This window comes from Mustela lutreola, chromosome 14, assembly GCF_030435805.1.
Source record: "Mustela lutreola isolate mMusLut2 chromosome 14, mMusLut2.pri, whole genome shotgun sequence".
Classification (NCBI taxonomy): domain Eukaryota; kingdom Metazoa; phylum Chordata; class Mammalia; order Carnivora; family Mustelidae; genus Mustela; species Mustela lutreola.
In genome coordinates this window covers 43,733,155-43,752,971 of record NC_081303.1, presented here as the reverse complement: position 1 = coordinate 43,752,971, position 19,817 = coordinate 43,733,155, and the positions used below count along the sequence as shown (strand labels likewise).

Here is a 19,817-nt window from a genome sequence, read left to right as displayed (position 1 = left end):
TGGGAGACCGCAGTAAATCCAGCTTTGGAATAACCAGTCCCGCTTAGGCTTCAGATCTGCGTTGAATTACCGGAGCGTGAAGGGCCACTGGTCCCATCCTCCTGACATACCTGCAGAAGTGTTTATGAGTCAGACAGAACCGAAACATCTGACATCCCCCAGCTGGGCAGCAGGGCCAGCTCCGGCTGTGTCCCAGCCCAGGGGGTGCCAAAACATCAGGCTCCACCACACTGTCAGCTGTGCCCCCGGCCCAGCTCTGGAGGGTGTATTTTATTGACCGACTCAAATTGGCTTCCCCTCGTGTAGGTGATAAAGTGTGGCATCAAGTCACCCACGTAAAATATATTACTTTAGCTCGGACAGCTTGTCATTGAAGTCCTTGTTTATATCATCGAGTGTGCCATTTACTCTCTTCTTATTTTAAAAAGCAAACATAGAAATAAAAACCCTTTCTTCCAGCATTTCATTGATGAATGTCTCTACCCTGCACCTTCTCTTAAAGAATCTCAGAAGTAGCCATTTTGGGTGTCATTGTCTGTTTACATCAAATTATTGGACTTTCCGTTTCAAAGTCTGCCTCGTGCAAGATGAAAGACACATAGCGTGCTTTAATGGGAGTCCTTTCACTGCACAGCCTTCTCCAAAAGAGTTGGAGATGTGGTATGTCTAAATAGAGACGGATACTCTGAAACTGAAATTGGTCAGATCCCAAGTGAACATTATGAAAATTTATGAGTTTGTAAGCAGTTTAAAACACCAAGGTATCGGGGCACCTGGATGGCTCAGTGGGTTAAGCCTCTGCCTTCGGCTTAGGTCATGATCTCAGGGTTCTGGGATCGAGCCACACATCGGGCTCTCTGCTCAGCAGGGAGCCTGCTTCCTCCTCTCTCTCTCTGCCTGCCTCTCTGCCTACTTGTGATCTCTGTCTGTCAAATAAATAAATAAAATCTTAAAAAAAAACACACAAAAAAAACCCAAGGTATCTTACAGCCAGCAAAGATAGGAACCTTCACATTGTGAAGATTTGTATTAATATAGTATTTAGTTTTGGAAATAAAGAATTATTTCAGAAGTCAGGCTTTCAAATTCCAAATAAGCCATTTGGTAAAGTCTGTAGGTTTTTAAATTGGCAAGATTAAAACACACACACTTACACAACACCAGAAAACATTATGTTTGACTTTGCTAACAGTCCACCTAAATGCCCAAGAACACAACTGGGGAAAAGGATATGTTTATATTAGCGATGAGGAATGTAAAGCAATCTTTTAGGTGGGACAAAATAAAGTCTAACAGCATTTTCCTATTAGTTAAAAAATATAGCCAAACTAAAATTGCCCTAACTCCAGGTAAACATTCAGCACAGAATTTAATAGCTTATTATAAAATTAGATCAGACAATGTAGCCAAAATGGTTATTTTATACCTTTGGATCTTCAAGTCTAAGTATATACATTAATTGTAATATTGAAAATGTCTGCATTATCTTTTGAAATAATAGTTTAGGAGATCCTTGCCAGGAAAAGACAGGACCTGGACAGGCCAAGTATTCTGTTCCTTTCCCACAAATGGCTCAAAGGAGAAATCACATGAAGACTCCTCTTTTCTGCCATGGACTAATTTTTAGTGATAATTTTTAGTATTTTAGTAAAATAGAAGATCAGATTTTCTGTTTACTACCCAGTTCGTGGATTAGTTTAAAAAGAAATGACATAATCCAGCTACAGTATTGGATTATATTTTACTTCTATAAAATTTATTATTAATATTCTCAAAATGTAAGGGGAATTTTTTTCAGGATAATCTTTGTTGATCACTACATATTTTCATATCCTGTGTCATACTGACATTGGAATGACATATACATATTTTTCTGAATTCTGAAGTGACTGCGAGAAGAATATTCCTCTTATTAACTTAAATAATCTGAATCAAAAGGAAATTTTGTTTTCTAAACTCCCCCAAGAGACTTGGAACTGAGAATTCAACCCATAAATGAAGTTTCTTCCATGTTGTGATGCAGTGTATCTCTTTCCTCTTTTTCCCACACGCCAGAATAGCACTCCTCCCCCCATCCTTAAAAAAACATTTCCCTTGGGTCTGTAACTTTTCTATTCAATCACCATTTAGATTCCTTGTCCTCGGGGGAGAGGGCTGTGTTAAGAGTCTCAGGAAGAAAACCGTGATTAGTCACTAGGCTTGAAAAACCCTCCCCAATTCTGTTTACAAGGATGGGTGCCAATCCTCCGAACGTGTTCAGTACTCATGTTCTTTTCAGGGTCATTCTGCTTGCAAAGCACAGATTAAACACACAGCCTCAGTATTTTCAGTGTTGTGAGGAGACGCATTTACATTCCACTGACAGCACTGGGTGTAAAAGGAAGCCATCTGCTGCGATTTAACAACACAAGGAGCAGCTACAAGTTTGGGAAGAGAAGAGGAGTCACAACACAGCTCCAATCAGCCAAGCACTCCCCTTCGTGTGGGAGGCCTGAGGACAAACCACCTCCACATTTAAAGGCATCTTTATTCTTAAGTGGGTCACAGAAGTCGGTCCTCCGTCAGATGGTTTCATTGTATCTTTTACTGACATTTGTTTGCTACGATTTTTAAGGGCTCTTTCCTAGTCTCCGGAATGTAGACTAGATACGTAATTCTACAAGGGAGATGACACCCAGGTTTGGATTATTTGTGCATTCCACCTGGGCAGTCAATCTTCTCTGTATCTAGCTCATTTTCTACAACGGGGTTACCTGTAAATTACTCTGGAACTAGAAGGTGATACACAGGGAAAAAGGAAAAGTAATGAAAATCGGGGGATTGGATACGTTCGTGGCATTTTACATGCATCTCATCTTAACCTTCACAACAACCTAATGATGCAGAGATGATTGCCCTTATTTAAAAGATAATTTAAGCAATTTTTCCAGCGTCACACGGCTTTGAAGCAGCAGCCCTAGCGCCCAAATTGTCAGAGCCTGTTCAGGAATGCACAGACACAGCCTAGATAGTGCATGATGTGGCAGTGACCTCAGATCTACCCTAGATTTCAACTCTGTTCCCTTTAGTTGACATATTTACACACAGAGAGTAGAATAATAATAATGGTTATTTTCTCTTTCAGGTCTCTTACTATGTACAACCCTTACCTAATGAGCCACGCTTCCCTGCTTATCCATGTTTGTTTAGTTTTTCCTTTTAGGACTTTGCATGTAAGAATTTGCCTCAGTAAAGTCTGCGGATGGATGGGAGGGGCTTTGGGAGCCATTGGAGGGTGCCTAGCACGCAGGAGGCATCTGGGAGGCCAGCCGCATCTATAAACAGTGCCTACACAGACCCTGAAAAAAACCAGCAGGAGAACAAAGAAAAGGACCCATAATTCACAACTTTCAGTCCTATGCTTTTAACACCCCAGCATGTCTATCAAGAAGTAAAATAACTAAACAACGCAGAAATTCTCCCAGGGTTGTTGCTTCTATGAAATAGCCATGTGCTCCCCTCTGTTTCTAACACAATGTTATCAGGCGATGATTAAGAAGGTAACTGTTTCAGGCTTCGCAGTGTCAGGAAACAAGGTATCAAGCCAACAACTCCCTTTTTAGGTGCAGCATTTCCATTGCAGCCCTGTGTTGCTTCCAACTGTAAACATTAACAGTGAAGGAAAGAAAGATCTTCGTTGGCTCTGGGCTGCCTGAGCTCAGCATATTACATGACACCCTGGCATTATTTGCTGAGATGTAGATAATTGTACTTCTTGTTAACAAGTTTCCTTGTGGTTTTTACTCCATCAGCAGGTTCTTGAATCAATGCCTAGATTAGGTTTGACTAACATCAGCACAATTTAACTTTGATAGAAAGTTTGAAATTTGTGCATAATTAAAAAATTGGACATCCATTTGCTAATTTCCAAGTAAAAGCAGCTAATCCTTTTGGATGCCCTGGCGTTTAGACCTATTTCCCAAAACTCACTGGTACCTCTGCCTCTGGCTGGAATGAAAGAGGCCATAATGTGTTTAGGACACCGGGGAACATTCAGTAGCAAACTACAGAAGCCTTTCCCATTTCACCCATTGCCTAAGGACTGAAGGTTTCCATGAGTATGGGAAACTGCAGAGTTGTTTTTATACTCCTTTTGAGGCACTAAGTTTCAAAACCATTATATAGGAGCTCCTATTTTCTTATAGTTAGAAAAATATGGCCTCAACATTATTTATGTGAAAACATGCTCACATAAATCACTCTCTCTAGGGCGCCTGGGTGGCTCAGTGGTTAAGCCGCTGCCTTCGGCTCAGGTCATGATCTCAGGGTCCTGGGATCGAGTCCCGCATCGGGCTCTCTGCTCAGCAGGGAGCCTGCTTCCTCCTCTCTCTCTCTCTGCCTGCCTCTCTGCCTACTTGTGATTTCTCTCTGTCAAATAAATAAATAAAAATCTTTAAAAAAAAATCACTCTCTCTAAAGTATGTATTATTTATAGTTTAGTTTATATACTATAGTATAGTTTAGTTAGAATTATTTATATAATTCAATAAATGTCAGTTGATGAGGATGGTGATCCAAGAGTCCCTGAAATGCACTTAAGCTGTCTCATTGCAAGGGCACATGGCCACCTAAATAAAAAGTCTGATGCAAGCACCACCACTAGAAAATAAAGACAACACCGCATATGTATAAAATGCTCTAAAGTCTAACTACATTTATTTATAAGAACATACTTTTATTTTACGTAGCAAAAATACTAATTGACATATTCTCTGTACGGATCCCTGCAATTCGGGGCATACCACACTTCTGCCTAAATGTAGGATTTCAAGATCCATATTGTTCTGTGCAAAGCTGTATTCAAACAGAATATGCCATCTTTTCCTCCTTCGTCAATTTCAGAGTTCATGACATCGTAGGAACTCAAAATCTTTTGAACCGAATTGGTAACGTACATGGCATAATTTAAACAAATGCAAAAACAGATGCCTCACATAATTGATGAGTGGCTCCCGAGAGAGCCGGGTGATAACTGGGACACTTTCCAGCTAGAGAGGAAAGTTCTAGAGATCCATGCACCCAATCTGGGCCTCACTTTGAACTAAGGATGTCTTAGGAGCTCGTGATGCTGATCGCAATTCAGGTTCACTGGAATGAATAAATCCGTGAACAAATCCTTAAAAAGGAATTGAACCAAAGACAGTGTCCTTCCTTTATCCCATTCTGGCTCACAGAGCTCTGTAAGTCCATACCCCAGACAAACCTACTCTTCTTTCACAATCTTGTATTCTAACATGGAGACACTTGGATGTTTGGCCTTTAGGTACATGCCCATCCCCTTCACACAATGCATCCCAGGCTCTTTACATCCCAGAATGGTTCTTTACAGGGTGTGCATCTTCTTCCTCAGAGGAGCAAGGGCCCATATTCCCCAGTCATGGCAGGATTCTGTCTCAGGGCAGAAGACAAATTATACACAATTATATAGAATCTGTACCTCTTCAGCTCACCCCAAGGGGTGAATGTGAAGCTCAATGCTACTACTTAAGGTTCTGCAAATAAATATTTAAATCGAGGTGCTTATATTGGTTTCTATAATTCAAGAGCATTTATAATGGCAATTAGGTGGCAATGGAGTTATATCAGCCCAAATACACACAACCTTTCACCTCAAGAAGCAGCAAATTGGGATAATTTACATACTGCCAGCTGTTAATATCTTTAGCATCCACAGGACTTAATGGCAAAAATAAATAGATACTGGGTCCCATTTGGGGCACAGAGCGGATCTGCAATCTCTTTCCCATTTACATTCCTCATTTGCTCCCCCTGAAACACTCATTCCACAGAGCTCCCTGGGTATAGCAGGTTTCATGAAAAACTTGTGTTTTTGTAAGTCGTTTGTAACGGTACCTATTTTAAACACCTCATTTACAATTGAGGAATGTTAACATTTCTAAAAGTTCCAGGTAGGGCGGTCTACTTAAAAACAGTCTGCAAGTGTTGCACTTTACAAATGAGGAGGCAAAACCTAAGATTGTACATGAGAGAAAAGGACAAGGATTTGAGTATCGGTGAAGTGCGTGACCCTTGTTTAGTTAATGATTCGTTAGCTTGCTCGGGCCTCAGGTTTTGCACCTGCAGATGGGAAATTACACTACTGTTAGTGGTTACATGAGGCATTGCATGCTGGCTGCTTTTGGTCATGGGGACAAGCCACTCTCAGAGAAGGCACAGCTGCTGGCAGAAGAGGCTCCGTGAAAATCCCCAGCCCCTGAGGCCTGAATTGGTGGGGTTTCTCGTGCACTCAGCTGTTCACTCCCTGTGGACAGTTAATGGCTCACTTTCAGAATCTCCTGGCTTCCTTAGCTTTGAAAATGGATTGCACTAATCACAAAAATGTTCAAACCACCTACTGCTAGGTATAGGGTGCATTTTATATTCATCTGCTCAATGAGGCGTTGTTTTAAGTGAATAAATATATTTCTTGATTTTATATACTTCAACATGATGAGAAATAACAGCATCTGTGTACTGCCCCAAAGATTCTTTCTTAGTGGTGCTGATCTTGGGAATGTGCTTAGTTTTCACTGAAGGGAGACTTAATCGGATTATACTTGAACCTCCTCAGACCAAAACAGCACAGGCTTGAAAACCCTCAATTAATGAATGAGAACTTTAGAAAGAGCCAAATGAAGTTTTTTTAAAGGTGCCTAAAGCAAGACGTCGTAATAAAACTAAGCCCACAGAAAACTTTTAATTAGCAGAAATAAAAAATTGGTTTAAAGAGTATCTGCCTTGGGGGATGTAGGGGGCTCACTCAGTTAAGCGTCTGCCTTCTGCTCAGGTCATGACCCCGGGGTCCTGGGCTCCCTGTTCAGCGGGAAGCCTGCCTCTTCTTTTCCCTTTGTCCCTTCATTTCCCCTGCTCTTGCATGCTCTCTCTCTCTCTCAAATCTTAAAAAAAAAAAAAAAGAATATCTGCCTTTTATAGACTAGTTTAAAAAACCCAAAAGTCCCCACCACGCCCCAAAACCTGCTCAACGAAAACTCCCTGTCTGTACAGCATTATACAGAAAAAAGAATTTTTCTGGAACAAGGAATAGTTTATATTGATTTGGTTTCCAATAGGAAGGAATAAGTTTGAGAATGTCATTCAGGGGGCTTTCATTAATTAAATAAAACCATCATTAAAGAAAACTGCTTCCATTTTTGGTGTAAGTAAGTCCCTTCTAGTGAGAAACTGAGTGACAGCTCCCGTGTGATTCTGCCAGGAAATAGCTCAGAGGAAAACACGGCACAGGCCTAAAACCCGGAATGATGGAGCAACTCTTCCTTCTGTGCTGGGTTTTTATAGAAGCTTGGGTGATTTCATCTGTAATCTAGCCCTACCTTTCATCCCTCCAATTTTCTATCCCATTACTTCCCAACATTACATCCAGGCGGGCCTCTCCACTCTCCCGAGTTCACATCACCCAAACCTTCTCCCACTATCACAACTTTTCTTATGACCTTCATTCTCTCTTGAATGCTTTCCCATTTTCTGTCCTCCAGATTATCTTTCTCCAATTTCATGGCCTAGCTTAACTCCTATATTCTCTATGAAACCTTCCCTTCCTATAACAGCTCATAGTGACCAAAATTAGGGGAATTCATCCTGAGCTTTCTACTCGGGAATAAAATTAGGGCTTATTTCTTTTCAACATGTCTTATGTTTTTCCCTCTGAAACTAGATTGTAGTTTTCCTGAAGTTACGATATTTGGGATTATATATTCTCTTTCCCTCATTCCCTGCTCTCCCTACGTCTTACCCATTGTCAGACACGCTGTCGAAGCAAACGTGTGGACAGAGTGCACACTTTGGGAATCTACTCTCATTCTCTGAGTTCCCGGGGGTAGGTGGAAGGCCCACCCCTAGCAGCTCACTGTGCCACCATGGGACTGATGAGAAGACAGAAGGCGAGTGGACGGGGCTCTGCATTTCCTGCCGCGAGGCCCAGAACGTCCACCTGCCCCGCCAGGAGCAGTTAAGGCAGGGGGTTTCGAGGGAGGATGAGCTGGCAAGAGGGAAGAGGGAGTGGACGGCACAAATCCTCCAGGCTCTGCTGAATTCGGAAAAGGGAGAACATTTGGAAACGTCTTTGGAAGGCTTTTCTGACCAGTGGTTTTGTAAAAAAAAAAAAAAAACAATGGTAAATTCTGGTCTCCCTGATGATGCTCTTGGGGAGCCAATGGAGAAGATTCCATGTCCCTGTGCTCCTGCGACTCTTTCCTGGATCCTCCTTTTGCTCCTACTTTTTCTAACACTTCCCCCTCTCCTGGCTTCGGGCCTCTTCGACAATCTGTGTGATGTTTACTACCTTTCAGGGCCCAGGACCCATAAATTTCCTCCTTCTCTCCAATCTCTAAGCCCTGCTAGGTGGTCCCTGGGGAAGTCTATGGCTCCGATGGTGGCTTCCCAGGTTTTCCTTTCACAAACCCTCACGCATATCAAAATGCAGTTACAGAAAGAAGAACTAAAATCATAGCAGCAGATAATTATACACCTAACGTGGCTTTTCTACCAGAAACAAAGACTGGGGCATTCAGAACTCTCTTGGCTAACAGGCACACAACTTTATTTGTAACTTAATTTCTTCAGTGAAAAAAAACAGTGCAATTAACACTTTGGTAACAAACCATCAAACAAAACAAAACAAAAACACTTTGGGCGGAGGTAAGGGGGGGCGAATATGCTTTTTGCTTCGCTAGGAAAATTCCTGCTCATTCTTTAAGATCTGGATCATGTATGCTCTGTGTGAAACTTCTTTTCTCCCCACCTCTGGAAACATCCGTATTCCCTCCTCTGTGCGCGTCCCCCCCCCCCCCCCCCCCGCCGTCACTTCCTCCTTCATGAAATACCCAGGCATCTGCTCTATCAGGCACCACGGCCAGGCACTAACGTGGTGCCTTTACCTTTACAAAGGTAAATAAGACATTCTTTCTACCTTCCTGTAGCTCACAGGATGGAGGACAAGGAGACAGATAAAGTATTAGAGTATTTCTCATTGGTTAGAGGTAAACATACCCCACCTTGTTGGGAAAGAGACCTAACCTCTACCCGACTTCAGTTTCTCATTAGCAGAATGGAGAAATGCCATTACCTAAGTCTTGCGACTTTTGTGAATGACAAATAAGATAATGTGTGTAATGACCTTAGCACAGGGCCTGGCTCGGAGTAAGTGCTCCACAAATAGGAAATGTTATGACAGGTTAGAGGTGCTTTTGGGATGGTGGGAAAACGTGACGCCACTCCTGGGACTGATAAGGTAGGGGAGAGGAGCAAGGAAGGTTTCACCGGCAAGGTTTGAGAACATATCTTTTGACCAGGCAAAGAGGAATGAAATAAGGATATAAGGCTCAAAAGGAAATAAGCAACATATCCTTTCAAATGTCTTTTTTCAAAGTTGCAGCAGTGGTTGTCTCTTTCTTTCTGCAGAGGAGTTAAGAGGACATGGATTTAAATAATTCAACCATATTTATCTTTGAGGAGAAGTTACGCTCCTCTCCGTCACTTGAGATTTTGAGGGGTTCTATCCATTGGATAAAATGGAATGCTTTTCTAAAAGCAAAGAGAAAGTCACATGAATAAATCCTCGAGGACTGCGCTGAGAGTGTCTTTGGGTGTCTACAGGATTATGTTACAGGTGTGAGCCCATGTCTTTAGGCATCTAAGCTTCCTCTGGAATTGGCTCGGGAAAAAGCCAGGTTATACCAAATTCTACTTCGGCATAAGTAATAGGGTTTCTGTGCATTTGGTTTTGGATGGAAATGTTCCCTTCATGGAGAGTGTGACTCACTTATCCTTGAGACAATCTCATTCCTGAAGTGGTTACAAATGACTGAGACTTGCCTTTTGTATTTTGCAAAATTGGTAGGGAAATTTAATATGTACTATCACTTTCATTAATTTTAGTAACTGTGAGGCAAGTTGAATACATGCACACACCCACACACACACACACACGATTCTCTAAGCCAGAAGATGCCACTTTGAACTTACTTCAAAAACACTTGCTCATTATATCAGTAAGTTAGTGAATATTTATTGAGTACTATTATATACATAACTTGATGCTGGCTATTAAAAAATTCAAAGGGAGGGGCCCCTGGGTGGCTCAGATGGTTAAATGTCTGCCTTCAGCTCAGGTCATGATCCCAGGGTTCTGGGATCGCGTCTGACATCCGGATCCCTGCTCAGTGGGGAGCCTGCTTCTCCCTTTGCCTGCTGCTCCCCACTGCTTGGGCTGTCTGTCTGTCTCTCTTTCTCTCTCTGACAAATAAATAAAAATAAAATCTTTTTTAAAAATTCAAAGGAACTTTTACTTTTAAAATTTAATTTCCCCCTGAGTTTTAGGTTATCAACTCAAGTGATTTCAGTCATTTATCAGGCATTACTATGTACTTTACCACTCTGAATGACAAATACACTGTTATCTCAGTTTTCCTTTACAGCAGAGTCTTGCTATCTGCACAGGACTATCAAAGAAATAGTAGGAGAAATGGGTGGAAGTAATATATACTCCAAGTCACATGTGAAACTAAATTAAACCCAGGTAGACAATGAGAATCTTGAATATGCTTTCCAAGTGATTAAATACACTTTGCTCCAAATACCCATTTGTTTGGGATGAGCTGTATTAATATGCTATTTCCTTTCTGTGTACAATTAGTTTCCAAAAGATTTCTGCAGTTTATATACAACACTCTGTGATTCAGAAATTATAATTGTGAGTAAAAGATAATAGCCACGATCTTTATGCCCTTGAAGAAATAAAGAAATTTTTGTTTTTACAAAAGATAGGAAAATAATATGCATTCAATCCATAAATATGTATCACGAGTCATGAAAGCTTTAAGTAGAATATTAAAATAATTACTAATTCCAAGTCAGTTATCTTGATATTTAATTGTGCTCACATGTTAAATTCCCTCGAGTGTACCTACTTTTCTACATGTCATTCCATTTGTTCTCACAAAAAAGATCAGCTATGGATTCAATGAGCCGAAGCTTCATTTCCTAAAGGGAATATAAGTCATTCAAGAAGAAAAGCCATGTTACATAAGAATCTACACTCTCTGCTTGTGAAAGTTAAAATTTAGGAAAAATTAAATTCACATCACATCAAACCAGACAACAGCATGATATTTGATTGCATACCAGCAATTTTCAGTTTGGTTGATCACAACTGTGTTCTGAAAAGATGGAACCAATGTCAAAGTTCTTGAGTATAAAACAACGGAGATCATTCAAGAAAATGGTAACTAGCAAGATGTAATTGGCCTCATTGTTTGCTTTGAGTTACTTGGCCAACTAATTGGTTTGTATCATGTACATCTCATTTCTGAAATGATCTATGATAGACTTCAGGCACATCTGGAAGAGAATGGAAGTGTATGCGGTGAAACAAGGCATTCCCCCTAGGGCAATACCTAGGATATATCTCAGGTTGCACAGAATGATATCAGTGTAGGTTGTTGTCCCAGCATGATTATTAATAGTTCTTGCTTTCACTCTTAAAATACTCTAGTCGAACAATAAATAATGTGGTCACCCTGGTCATAACCAATGGTCACTATGGGCACATTTCAAATACCTTCATGATTTACAAAATTGAAAAACGGTATGGGTGTAGCTGTACAAGGAAGTCACTCAGTTCTCCAGCCCAAGCTCTTGGAGAGCAGAAATAGATCCTTTGTGCGTGTTTTAGTTGCCCACCATTCTTGGGCTCAGAGCTTTGCTTATAGCAGACTCTTGATCAATGGGGGACAAATGGATAAATGAATATTTTAAAAACCAGTTTCCACAAAGTCCACTATTGTAGCAATGCAATGATCCCATTAAGGATATTTAAAAGATGATGAGATTAATTTGACAGGTACCTGGGTTGGTTTGGTTGGGTTGGTTAGCTAGTCAATTCAGTGGCCATTTCTCACAGTTGTCTGGCTTAACACCAACCAGGTCAGTCATACCTGCAATCCAGGGGCCCACTCCCTATAGCCCGTTTCTGTTCTATTTTGGACACACAGAGATATGTGTTCTGAAGGTGAAAGTCTACATTACATGATTTCTGTGAAGCTCGTGGTGATGACCCCACATTAAGAAATGAAGAGCATTAATTATACTTGGTGAAGCAGAAGTCTTAATAATGTGTGAAAAGATGAAAGGAAAACAGATTAGTGCACTGAATCAGACCCGATTCCAGTGATTGAAATACATCAAAATAACATTTCAGAGCCGTTTCTTATGTTAGTGCTATATTTACTCCTTCCTGAATGCTAATTAGTGGAAACTCAGTGAAAAGTGACAGTGTTTTTAAAAATAATAATTTGTAGAGAATGTCATTCTGGGTATCTCGTTCCTGAAGGCCAAACCGAGAGCACAAAGAGATTGCCACAGAGAGGAAGCCTCATGTGCCACTGGCCAGTGCTCTGTTCTTCACCAAAGCCCGAGGATGCGGGCCAGTTGGCATCATCCTTGACATCAGCCTTTATGATCAAGCATAGCTCTAGCCCTCTCAGAAACCATCTGTGACTCTGTCATTCACAAATGACTCCAAATCCCTGCTGAGTTTATTTTTACTTTCTGCTTTATTCTCTTAGTTTAATGAGCTTTATAAATTTTTTAGTGTGGAGGACAATTTCCTATCACTTGCTAGACTTACTGTGTCTCAAAGAATGCCTCCCATCCTGGCACTCTGGGACTTTTCTGAACAGCTTCCCTCCATCAGGTCATCCATTAATATGCATGTATGTTTAGGCTCTTTATGTAGCCAGGGTAAAGAGTCACATTAACAGTCAGACACGTCTGCTTACTCCTCGAACCACCCCCCCCCCCCCCGGCTTTGGTAATTCTAGTTATCCTTGCCATCATTTCTCTTAGTGTGAGTTCCTTTGAGAGATGTTGCAACGAGCCAGCACAGGCACCAACAATTAAGGGCTGCATTGAAAAGGAGTTCTCCTTTTGTTTTCCAAACCATTCCTAACATATTTTTTGACCAGTCTGGATGACAAGAACAGGGAAACTCCTGCTAATGACTCTAAGATCCCTTTCCCGGGTCCTAACTGACAGACCTCACACCTCTCCTTAGCATTAGACTTGGAAGTAAATGATGTGGATAAACCCTAACTTTGATGCTTCCTGGATACTTGGCCTGGGGAAATTCAGGTAACCTTTAAAAATCTCTATTCATTTATCTTTAAAATAAAGATAATAATGCCTCCCAGAGATATTATAAGTGGGGGAAGACTGGACTTACAAATAGGAGAGCCTCTCAAATTGAAAACACTACTAGTGCATGTCATTATTCACGATTTCAAAAGTATCATCTCTTCCTTTTCTACCTTTTCACAACAGTTATTTTGGTGATAGAAATGTGATCACTCAACCTCCCAACCAAGAAAAGCCCGGGACCAAATGGCCTCACTGGTAAACTCTACCAAGCATTTAAAGAAGAATTAACTTCAATCTTTTTCAAACACTTCAAAAAAAAAAATGATGAAGAGAGAAAAATATCTAGACTCATTTTAGAAGGTCAGCATTTTCCTGATACAAAAGCCAAATGATACCGCAAGAAAAGAGAACCACAGGCCAATATCCTTGATGAACATAGATGCAAAAATCTCAACAAAATACTAGGAAAGCAAATTCAATAGCACATTGAGAGAAGTATATATCATGGCCAAGTGAGACTAATCTCTGGGATGCAAGGACAGTTGAACATATAAAAACTGAACAATGTAATACACATTAGCAGAGTGAAGGATAAAAATCACTTGATTGATTGTTTCTTTTGCCAAGCAGAAGTTTTGAAATCTGAGGTAGTTCTATTTGTCTGTTCTCACTTTTTGCTCTCTGTGCTTTTGGTACCATACCCATGAAACCATTGCCAAGACTGGGGTCATAAAGCTTTTTCCTTATGTCTCCTTCTAAGGGTTGTTACAATATACAAAAAGAAATAGTATTTCTACACATCAACAACAAATTATCTGAAAGAGAAATAAATAAATAATCCAATTTACAATAACAACAAAAAGAATAAAATACTCAGGAATAAGTTTAACCAGGGAGGTAAAAGATCTGTACACGAAACACTATAAGATGGGGATAAAAGAAATTGAAGAAGACACAAATAATGGAAAGATACTCTGTGCTCATGAATTAGAAGAATTTATATTGTTCAAATGTCCATACCCAGAGCAATCGACAGGTTCAATCCAATCCCTATCAAAATTCCAATGGCATTTTTTATAGAAGTAGAACAAACAATCCTAAAATGTATATAGAACCACAAAAGACCCTGATGAGCCAAAGCGATCTTGAGAAGGGAAAACAAGGCTGGGGGCCGCATACTTCCTGATTTCAAACAGTACAGGTTTGGCATAAAAACAGACACATAGACAAATGGAACAGCATCAAAAGCCCAGAAAAAAACCCATCCATATATGGCCAATTAATTTATGAAAAAGGAGCCAAAAATAAGGATTATCTTTTCAATAAATGGTGTTAAGAAAACTGAATAGCCATACACCAAAGAATAAAACTGAATTCCTTTCTCATACCATATACAAAGATCGACTCAAAATGGATTCAAAACTTGAATGTAAGACGTGACACTGTAAAATCCCTAGACAAAAACATATGGTGTAAGTTCCCTGATATTGGTCTTGGCAATGATTTTTTTTGGATTTGATACCAAAAGCAAAGGCAATAAAAGCAAAAGTACACAAGTGGGATTACAAGAAACTAGAAAGCTTTTGAGCAGAGGAAACCATCAATGAAATGAAAAGGCAACCTATGGAATGCAAGAAAATACATGCAAATCTTATATCTGATAAGGGGTTAATATTTAAATTGTATGAAGAACTCATACAACTCAATAGCCCAAAAGCCCCAATCTGATTAAAAATTGGGCAGAGAAACTGAATGGACATTTTTCCAAAGAAGACATATCAATGGCCAACAGCCACATGAAAGGGTGTTCAGCATAATCAATCATCATGGAAATATAAATCAAAATCACAATGAAACATCACCTCACACCTGTCAGAATGGCTATCATCAAAAAGACATAACAAGTGGTGGCGAGGATATAGAGAAAAGGTAACCCTAATGCACAGTCGGTAGGAATGTAAATTGGTGCAGGCACTATGGAAAATAGTATGGAGTTTCCTTAAAAAGTTATAAATAGAACTACTGAATAATTCAGCTATTCCACTTCTGGGTATATATACAAAAGAAATGAAACCACTGTCTCAAAGAGCTATCTGTACTCCCATGTTAACTGTAGCATTATTTGCAACAGCCAAGGTATGAAAACAACCTACATGTTTAACAACAGGTAAATGACTAAAGAAAATCTGGTATGTATATGCAAAAGAATGTTACTCCACCTGAGAAGGAAAGAAATGCTGTCATTTGGATCTTAAGGGCATAATGCAAAGTGAAATAATTCAGACAGAAAATAAATATATCATACTGTATGATCCCACTCATATAGAAAATCTAAAAACATTGCACAAACATAGAAACAGAGTAGCATGATGGTAGCTGGGAGCAGAGGGTGAGGGAATGGAGAGATGCTGGTCGAAGGATACCAGCTTCCAGCTACAAGATGAGTAAGTTCTACTCAAATATTCAGCATGGTGACTAACAGTTCACAATACTACTGTACTGCACACTTAAAAGTTGCTAAGAAAATAGATGGTAGATGTTCTCACCACAAAAAAAGAAATGGTAATTAAGTAATGAGATGGAGGCATTAGCTAAGGCTCTGATGGCAGCCATTTTGCAATATGTAAGTGTGTCAGATCAACCAGTTGCATGCCTTAAACTTACATACATTCTATGTCATTTATATCTCAATAAAACTGGAAAAGATAATAAGAAACAATACAAATGGATTATAGATATGGAGACTGGAATACAAAGTATCAATAGATCTATAACATGACACGCAAATTTAGACACCCAGCTCAGCTATCTCTCTTGAATTCCAGATTGGATTATTCACACTAAATAGTAACAGTATTTGGATATCCCAATGAACCTTATATTTTTTCATTTATTAAATCTACAAATACTTTTTAACATTCACCAAATTTAACTGGAGTATCTGCTCAGAACTATGTCTTCTCCAAACAATCATGCTATAGGTCTTATAGCTTCAACCTTTATTCAGCAACCCCTCCTCGAATCCCCTTAGATTCTATAACGTAGAGCCAAGCTCACTTCCTTTTATCTGAATTACAGCAATAGCCCCATAAATGTGTCTTTGGGGGTCCAGTCTTGCATTTCTTTTAATCTATTCTCTACATAGAAGCCCAATTGATGTTTCTCAAGTGCAAGTGCGATCTTGTTACTTTTCTGATTGAACCCCTTTAAAGACTCCCCATTACTCTTAGGAGGAAAAGCCAAGGTCCCTGATCTGACTTAGGAGGATTCATTTCTCGTCCTTCTGTAGCCTCAGTCTTACTGTGTTCCCACTACCCTTGAGGCTCTAGTCACCGTTCAGGGGCTCTGCAGCAGTCTCTGCTATTCCAACCCTCCTGCCACAACTTGACACCTGTTTACCTTTGAATCCCAGCTTTGGCTTTGAGACCTTCCACAGGCACCTTTAAGACTGAGCAAAATGCTCCTCCTAAGTGCTGCCTTATAACTGGTACTTAGTTTTATCCTAACACTGACCCAGGAACTGTCCTTCACTGTTTGTTTACCCACATCTCCTACCAGACCTTCAACTTGTGGTAAGCAATTTGTAGTTGTTTCTCATCACCTAATCCAGACCATAGCACATGGTAGGGAGTCATTAAGCTATTGTTGCATAAATTAAAAGAGGAAAGAAGGGAGATAGTCCATTTTAGTAATAACTTCGGTAGTTGGACAACACAGATTTCTTTTCATTGGTTTCCTACCTAAATCACTAAACTCAAATTTTATGTATCACCATTTCCAGAAGGAATCCCACTTTAATTTTACAAAATTAAGCTAAATAATTTCAGAAATGGCAAAAGGATCTTTAGGCACAATTTAGTGAAGATTTTGGGAGGTGAGAGACTTTGGTTGCTCTTATGCTGAAAAAAAAGTATATTTAAAAACAGCTCATCACAGTCCCTGGCCCAGGATAGGTTCTCAATAGTGCTACTGAAATTTAATTGTTTCCTCATGCTGGCCGAACACTAATTTCTGCAAACGTTCCTATTTTCTCTACTTCCCTGCTCCCTAAAAAGGAGAGTAATAAAAACCATTCTTCATGTACACACACACAAAGAAGAAAGAGGCATGGCCAAACACAGAGACATGGCCCCATTTAGCTCATATACTAAATCTTAAAAATAAGCAAAAAGAAATGATCTGGTATGCAACTAAATACAGGTTTTGTTTCAGAGACTTGTTTTAGAAGAGTTTGTTTGAATTTCTTTCATTTAGGTGAGATGGCTTCTCTGTGGAACAGGTTGAACTATGCGTACTACGGGCAGAGACATTGTAAACCACAGAGAGAGCAATTAGGGATATAATCAGTTCTAGAACGCCAACCAAAGGTATACTTGCCAAGGAGCGAAGTACACGGGACCCTGATTTTGATGCCCACAGGTATTTACTTTGCAGGGACACATCTAGGGAAGCAGACCTCAATCCAGGAAGATGAGCACTGATGCTTGGGTGTTCATTATGAGGTGTGTGTGCACGCACACGCGTGCTTGTGCATGGGTGTGCCTGGCTTGTGGACATCTTAACCACGCAAGACACGGTCAGGGCAAATGAAGACAGTTGTCAGAGGATGAGAAGTAGAGATACAGAAACACAAGTTTTATTTTTCTATGTAAATATGTAAAAGGCAGAACCATACACAATGCAATTAAAAATAGAGAAAAACAGAGAAGGGAAAGTTTTGTTTTGTTTTGTTATTTTAAGTCAGGCATCTCATGACAAGACATGTGGAAAATAGAAAAGTGGTTGACAGTGACAGTGACACAGAGACAAAAGAATTTCAGAGAGAAAGCATTTGTGAAGGACTCAGATATATCCGGGAGGTAAAAAATTACATGGAAGTGGTCTGTAAGTATGCAAGTACAGATATGTCCAAAAAGGGAGTCAGTGTGAAAGCCATATGTACGTGGCCATAATCTATTTTATGCTTGCTTCCAGGCAAACATGGTAGGGGGTTTTTCCCAATCTCTTGCCGCAAAGTCTAAGTTTGGAAGGGATCCATCTGAGACAGCAGGAAGGTGCGTGCTGCCTGGAGGGGAGGAAACGGAGAATCAGTTGCTTCCCATCTGAAACGACTGCCAGTGTCCTAGAGGATATGAATTGGCTGCATAAAATCTTCTAGGACTATTGAAAAATAGAATTGAATCCATTTCCTTTGTTTTTATGATATACCATTTTGTCCTTTTGTTTTGATTGGTATAGTTAGGTCTTCCTTGGTCATTTCCACAGAAAAAAACAACTTTCTTTACACAATCGGGGCCAAATGACTATTGGATATCACCCAAAGGATAAATCAATTTCGCGTTGTCAAACCAGGGCAGCTCTGAAAGACATAGACACATTTACAAAACTATATTTGTCAGGTCATTGTTATTGTAGCTGTTTTCTAAATTAATTCATAGGATCAAACCACTTTTCCATTTAAATGGGCACAATGTCTTCTTTGGAAGGGTGTACCCACACAGAGATAGTTAGCAGAAATTCTAACATGCCCGTGGAAGGAATTAAAAATATTCTCAAATAAAGTTCTTTCAATTATTATTATATTTAGTCAATTAAAGCTAAGAAATAGCTATAATTTTTTTGCATATCTTATTAATTTACTTTGTAGAGCCATCATTTCAGGTATATATTTTTAAAGAAATATAATGTCAAATATATTTTGATGATGAAATCTACTCTGATTCCCTGTTTTTTTTTTTCCAGAAAGATAATTAAAGATGATACTTGCAAATTTTAGAAAAACATGCTTCTAAGAAATCAAGTTTTATAATACATGCTTTTTGGTGTGTGGATATACAACAGTACTTATTTTTATTAAAGATGCTTCAAAAAGCAATTCAAATCAGTCTATTTGACAGAAATATCAGCAAGGTCATAATTTATAAACAATTAACCAAAAAGTACTCTATTTGAACAGAAACTATTATAGGAAAAAGAAATGGAAGTAGGGTTTCCCTGTCACACAACTGGAGGAGAGGTTTTGTGGAAACAGGAAGTATACTGGTGAGGCATAATTTGAGTTTTGATACCAATTAGATCAGAAAATTTTTCTTTCTCCATTTTAGGGATCTTGCGTCATTCCCTGCTTTCTCTTTATATACATTTTTAACTTCCCAGAGAGTTGGCAACACTTCATTTGAATAGCTATGTATAAAAACATAGACGGATGCAAAACAGTTTAATTAGTCAAACTGTCATGTCATGAATTATAGACAGGAACGAAAGAACGTCAATGTCTTAGGATCAGGGTGCACGGGGCAGCTAACACTACAGAAGTATACACAGAAATGGAGTGTGGGAGAGAATCAGTTCTTACTGTAGTCGTCACTCAAACGTGGAAGCACTAAGAAAAACAACGTACTTGTACAAGTGTACTCAATGAGAAGTTTCTGGTTACGTTAAGAACAATATTTTTTACAGATATCGCTGAAATACGTAAATACTTAATATTCTCATATGACACTCATGGTATGCTTCAAACAGTCCTTGAATTTATTTTAATTTTCAAGGTAGTGTTTCTTTTTCTTTTTTAGAGTCTCAAATGCGTCAAGACATTTCTGGAGCTTCAATGGCTGTTAAGGTCAGGA

General features: G+C 39.5%; 1 protein-coding gene across 3 annotated transcripts in view; it reads right to left on the bottom strand.

Annotated features, from left to right (window-relative positions):
- The window catches only part of CRB1 (crumbs cell polarity complex component 1), a 148,395-nt gene that overhangs the window by 12,213 nt on the left and 116,365 nt on the right, over positions 1–19,817 (bottom strand). The window lies entirely within an intron of this gene.